The sequence below is a fragment of the Saccopteryx bilineata genome, chromosome 3 (assembly GCF_036850765.1).
Source record: "Saccopteryx bilineata isolate mSacBil1 chromosome 3, mSacBil1_pri_phased_curated, whole genome shotgun sequence".
Lineage (NCBI taxonomy): Eukaryota > Metazoa > Chordata > Mammalia > Chiroptera > Emballonuridae > Saccopteryx > Saccopteryx bilineata.
In genome coordinates, this window is record NC_089492.1 from 302266166 (window position 1) to 302272963 (window position 6798).

The following is a 6798-nucleotide window of genomic DNA, read 5'->3' on the forward strand; positions in this document are numbered from 1 at the left end:
TGGCTCCTATGAAATCATGCCCACCTATGAAGATAGAGTCATGCCCACATATGAAGATAGAGTCAAGAGGACGTCTCGTATTTGGGTCAAGGAGCTTGGACCCACTGAGAGTCTCAGCTGAGTTGTAGTTGTCTCAATCACCCCTGAGATGGAGCCCACTGACAAAATTCTATCCATGCACACCTGGGACTTGGTTTTCTGATCTATTAATGCAGAATTCTATCCTGGACTTCAAAAGAAATCCTAGTGTTCTCTGTGTAATCCTGAAATTTAATTTTTTTAATTTACCAGAACCTGTCTTATATCAAAACACGTATGTATATTTGTCATGGAATTCATCTAAAATTTTTAGTCTGTCATTTATCATAGTTTTACTTTCTTATTAATCTTTCTATCTAGGTTACAAACTCCGTAAATATAATAACTAGGAGGTCTGGTAATTATGGTAATCCTTGAACCTAGAAGGACTGCATGGTGTATCACAGGGGTCCCCAAACTCTTTACACAGGGGGCCAGTTCACTGTCCCTCAGACTGTTGGAGGGCCGGACTATAAAAAAAAACTATGAACAAATCCCTATGCACACTGCACATATCTTATTTTAAAGTAAAAAAACAAAATGGGAGCAAATACAATATTTAAAATAAAGAACAAGTAAATTTAAATCAACAAACTGGCCAGTATTTCAATGGGAACTATGCTCCTCTCACTGACCACCAATGAAAGAGGTGCCTCTTCCGGAAGTGTGGTGGGGGCCAGATAAATGGCCTCAGGGGGCCGCATGTGGCCAGCGGGCCGTAGTTTGGGGACCCCTGGTGTATCATATATATTTTATTATTTATTTTCTAAGAGAAGGGATTGATAAAAGAAGAAAATAACTGATGTGAAAATATATAATCCCAAGTCAGAGACACAAGGAGCTGGCTGAGGTATAGGAACTAAAGGTTGCACCCAGTCCTTCATGCCTTCATGTTCCTGACTTTAGGAAAAAATAAAGCATCAAAGGTTCCTTTGTCTCCTAATTAGATGCAGGTTAAGACACCAAATATACACATGACATGACATTGAGATGGGCAATATCAGTTTTTGAAACTCATTGGAGATCAGAGAAGAGATTACTTCAACATTCCCACATCTTCTCACCCACACCCTGTGTGTGTTTCATTCTCAGGAGCAGACAATATCCTGGGATCATCACAGAACAAATCAGGTGAGTATGTGAAACTCTCAGTATGGAGCTGAGTGCAGAGGATCAGATCCACTCAGTGGAAATCAGGTGACTTATGTAAATATACAGAGATGCTAAGGTGGTTTTAGGCTACTGAGACTTCTGTGACCACATTGTTCACAGTCTCCAGCTTGAAACACCCAAGACTATACAGTGGGAAATCTCATCCAGATGGTTGTGGCTGGCTTGACCTTTGTGGTCCTTGGGGTGCTGCTTTTTCAAGCTTGGCAGTCAGAGAAGACTCCATGGTGCAGCCAGAATGGAAACACAAAAGATAGCAAACCCACTATTCAGTGATGTAGAACCTTGGAAATTACTCTAATGTCATCAAGGGGTTCTGGAAGAACATATGGGCAGTAGTGGGGACTGTAAGCTGAGAGTGTCCAGGGTGTAAGCATGATTTATGTGCAAGGAAAAGTTGGGACTGTAGAGGCTTTTCCATAATTAAACTGTGGTCATTTCACTTCATTCCACTATTGATTTCCTCTGACTGGATCCTTCTTTTCTCAACCCTGTGACATGAGGCTACAACCCACATTACAGGTGTGGGTCCATACCTGTACTCACCTTCAATCTCTGATCCACATTTACACAAGTCATTTTTCTCACTTTTATTTACCACACACACTGTTTGCCCATCAGTCTGGCTCAGAACTTGAAATCTGTTTTTAACAACTGAATATTGTGAAAAATATCAAGAATATTTTGGCCTGACCTGTAGTGGTGCAGTGGATAGAGCAGCAACCTGGAACACTGAGGCCACTGCTTCAAAACCCCAAGCTTACCAGGTCAAGTCACATATGAGAATCAACTATCAGTTGATGATTCTCATTCCACCCTCATCTTCTCTCTAAAATCAATATATAAAATATTCTTAAACTTAGTTTTTAAAATAGATCGAACTCATAGACACCAACAACAGTGTGGTGTTTACCAGAGAGAAGAGATGTAGGGCCCTGAATAGGAACATAGAACAGGGACAGAGTTCAGTGCCCTAAGGCAAAAGCCACAGTGGCTTTACTGAAAAAAGTACTGAACATGGTACTGTGATGAATGCAGCACAGGAGGGATAGAATTAGCAATTATGATTAATAAATATGTGGGGTATTTAAACTACTTCCTTTACCCTTTGGTCTGCTCTAAAGAAATTTCCCTTCCTGGCTCCTCATTCTCTTCTCTGCTACCTGACTTTCTCATTCTCGCCCCTGAGTCTACTTGTGTATATCAATATATACCCATAAGTCCAACGCCCCAAAGGGGTCTCATAGGATGCCATCTGGGTCCTGCTTCAATAGTGGAAAGGAAGGTCATTGAGCTAAAGCCTGCCAGGCTCACATGCCTCTGCTGTGAGGAAACAGGGACACTGGAAGGTAGGCTTCCCCCTCGCTCCTCTAAGGGAGGGTTCAGTCTCTTCCAGCCCTGCTCCAGCCACCTATGACCTAACCTTACCCAGAAAGCTGGGGTTTGCCACTGAAGGCTGAAGGTGCCCAGGGCCATCGGCCCCATCTATGACACTGTGTACGAGCCTAGGGTATTTCTTCCAAGAAGCAGGTAAACTGATCTCATTTGCACAAGGGCCACTTAACTATGTTTTGCCTGAATAGTCAGGTTTTTTATTCTTCCCTCAAAGATCTCTGTTGTGGGTGTTGATAGTCCTATTTTCTGCTGCTTTGTTTAATATATAGTGTTTCCTTTATCCCTCCTACCTCAACGTCCCACTCATATTTCAGGCTGGTACCTACTCCTAATTTAGAGCTCTCTTTCCCCCTTTTGCCAACTTGTATTATGAATTTACCTTTTCCACCCAGCTTAGTGTATCCCAAGGTTCTCTTTACCATGTCACAGTCGCAGAGCTCCAGGGAAAAGCAACCTGGTCTCAACTCTCCAGGCAGAGGAGAACAGAAGTTCCATATCCACGCATGCTGCAAATGGCTTTTCCAGTCTACCTGAATCATTACCAGCTAGAAGCAGCGGTCATTGGGACTTGGACATGAGCTGCAAAGTATAGAATGGTGACAACAATTCCAGTGCCATGTGGCCTTTTCCTGTGTGGACTTTTCCTGGACTCCTGCTCCCTGTGACAGCTCCTAACAGACTGAACTGTGGTTGGGTTGCATTTTTCAGGGATTTAGCATGGTGATGGGGCCAATTTGGACTTGGTGAACATGTTAAGGACACTATTCTTTTATGGATTTTTGCTGTATTGGCCAAGAGTTTGCTTAAAGGCTTTTAATCACTGTAAAAAAAAATAGAAGACTGGATAAAGAAGGTGGGGCACATATACACCATGGCATACTATTCAGCTAGAAGAAACGATGACATCGGATCACTTACAGCAGAATGGTGGAACCTTGATAACATTATGCGGAGTGAAATAAGCGAATCAGAAAAAAACAAGAACTGCAGGAATCCATACATTGGTGGGACATAAAAGCGAGACTAAGAGACATGGACAAGAATGTGGTGGTTATGGGGGGTGGGAGGAGGGAAGGGGGGAGAGGGGGAAGGGGAGGGGGAGGTGTACAAAGAAAACTGGATAGAGGGTGATGGAGGACGATCTCTGTTTGGGTGATGGGTATGCAACAGAACTAAATGACAAGATAACCTGGAAATGTTTTCTTTGAATATATGTACCCTGATTTATTGATGTCACCCCATTAAAATAAAAATTTATTTATAAAAATATATATATATACCCATAAGGACTGGGGGTCAGGGCTGTCTCATGATACCTGAATAGTGGTTGTGAGGTGGTGTCCCCTAAGTCCCTCAGTGCACTCTATGTGGTCTCCCAGTAGTCACTGTCTCAGGGCAAGTGGTGCCCCATGTGAGAAATGGGAACTAAACAATAATGAGGGATGTAGTGAAAGTTAATGGGGGTGAACACACAATACACAGTAATATATCACAAGAGTGCAAACTTGAAACATATATTATTTTGTTAACTAATATCACTCCAATAAATTTAATTTAAAAAGAATAGTTTGGAACAAATAAATCCAAAATCATTGTGAAAAACCATCCTAAGACCTATCAAACACTTCTCTCTATATCAGATGACACACGGTATAGTTTCTCCAGAAATACTATCAGTTTGAATGAACAGTCAGATGTTTAAAGTAAAAGTCTGTTGTTGTGTTGGAAAACCAGTTCTAAGAAAATACCTTCATTGACATCAGAGTAATGGTGATGTGAAAGATACTTCTGAGCTCTCCCTTTGAAATTTTAACAAATTGAACAACTATAATACATCAAATAAGACCCAGCTAAGCTCACAGGTGTGCCTGAGATATCCACAAACCGAATGGACTAAAGTTGAAACAGGTTGAAAAGGGGATGAAAAATAAAATGTATTTGCAGTGGGCTCTGGAGAGCAGACCAACCCAGAGTGACTTGGGTTTTTTTTTTTTTCTCTACTGGAATACAGGTAGGAGGGAAGCTCAAGTTGTCTTGGTTTTGTCTAAGGGGTACAGAGAGGGAAACCTGGAGTGACTGGGTCTCATTCTACCAGGAGGAACAGTGAGATAGAGGGGCCAAAGGGGATCTTAACCAGAGAGGCAGCACAGACAGTGTTCCTGCAGTCTGCCAGCAACTTGCACTTGGCAGAGACAGAGAAAAGTGAAGTGTGGCACCCCAGCCTCCAGGACCCCTCTTCCCTTACTTCACAGGTACAGAGAGTGGCAGAGACAAACCCCAGAACATAGCTTTCCAGAGACACTCTCTCCACTGAAGAACAGGGGTGCTCCATGTCTGGTCTCCTGGTCTCTTGAGACAAGGGGAAAAGCACCCAGAAGCTTGGAATGTCCATTGCTAAAGTCTTTAAAACCAAAAAGCCAATGCCATAAAGTCAAAGCCATAAAGCCCTCACAATACACCCAACCCCACCTACCAATGTAACTGCAGCCCCGCTCACATAATTGTGACAGCAACATCTCAGTGGAAGACAGCCCAGGAATTTCACAGAGCTAAAAGTTTTAATGCAGTGACACCTACTAGAAGAAAACAGTAACCTCTCAGAATCAATATTCATATTTTCTTTTTTTCATTATTTTCTTTCATATTTTTTCTTATTCTTTTACTTTTTAAATTTCATTTTCTTTAATTTCTACATTTTTATTTTTGTGTGTGCTTTTATTAATTTTTCTTGGTTTTCTTTTTCATATAATTTTTAAATTTTATTTAGAAAATTAACTTTAACATGGTGACATTGATAAATAAGAGTACATAGTTTTCAGGTAAACATTTCTATAGAATTTGAACTGTTGATTATGCTATATACTCATCACTCAAAGTCAAATCATTTTCTTTCACCTTATATTTGTCTTTCTTTACACACTTCCTCCCACCCAATTCACTGTCCTCTTCCCCCACATCCCTTCCTTCTGGTAACCACTTCACTTTTATCTATGTTAATGAGTCTCAGTTTTATATACCACCTATGTGTGAAATCACACAGTTCTTAGCTTTTCTGATTTACTTATTTCTCTCAGTATAATGTTGTCAAGGTCCATCAATGGCAATATGTCGTCATCTCTTACGGCAGACTATTCCATTGCATATATGTGCCACCTTTTCTTTATCCAATCCTCTGTCAAAAGATACTTTGGTTGTTTTCATGTCTTGGCCACTGTGAATAATGCTGTGATAAACATGGGGGTGCATGTGTCTTTATGTACCAATATTTTTGAGTTTTGGGGGCAGATACCCAGTAGAGGCATTGCTGGGTCATATGAAAATTCTATTCTTAATTTTTTAGGGAAGGATCATACTTTCTTCCATAATGAATGTACTAATTTGTATTCCAACCAACAGTGAATGAGGATTCCTTTTTCTTCACAGCCTCTCCAACACTTGTTATTACCTGTCCTGCTGATAATAGCTAATCTCACAAATGTGAAGTGATTTGCATTTCTAGAATAGCTAGTAAAGATGAGCATCTTTTCATATATCTTTTGGCCATTTGTACGTCCTCTTGGGAGAAGTGTCTGTTCAGGGCCTTCCCCCATTTTTCAATTGGATTGTTTGCTTGTTTGTAGCTGAGCTTTGTGAGTTCTTTATATATTATGGACAGCTCCTTATTGAAGCTGTTCTTTGCAAATATCATCTCCCATTTAGTTGGCTGCCTATTTGTTTTGTTGTTGGTTTCTTTTGCTGTACAGAAGCTTTTTAGTTTGATATAGTCCCATTCATTTATTTTTTTCCTTTATTTCTCTTGCCTTTGGGGTAAAATTCATAAATTGTTCTCTATGGCCAAGGTTCATGAGCTTAGTACCTATGTTTTCTTCTATGTAATTTATCGCTTCAGATCTTTTATTTGATCTTTGACTCGTTTTGAATTTATTTTTGTGCATGGGGACAAACTGTAGTCAAGTTTTATTTTTTTGAGGTTGTTTTCCAATTTTCCCAGCACCACTTATTGAAGAGACTTACTTTTCTCCATTGTGTGTTTTTGGATTCTTCTTCAAAGATGATTTGTCCATATATATGTAGTATTATTTCTGGGCTCTCAATTCTGTTCCATTGGTTTGTGTGTCTGTTTTTCTGCTGATACCATGCTCTTTTGACTATCAT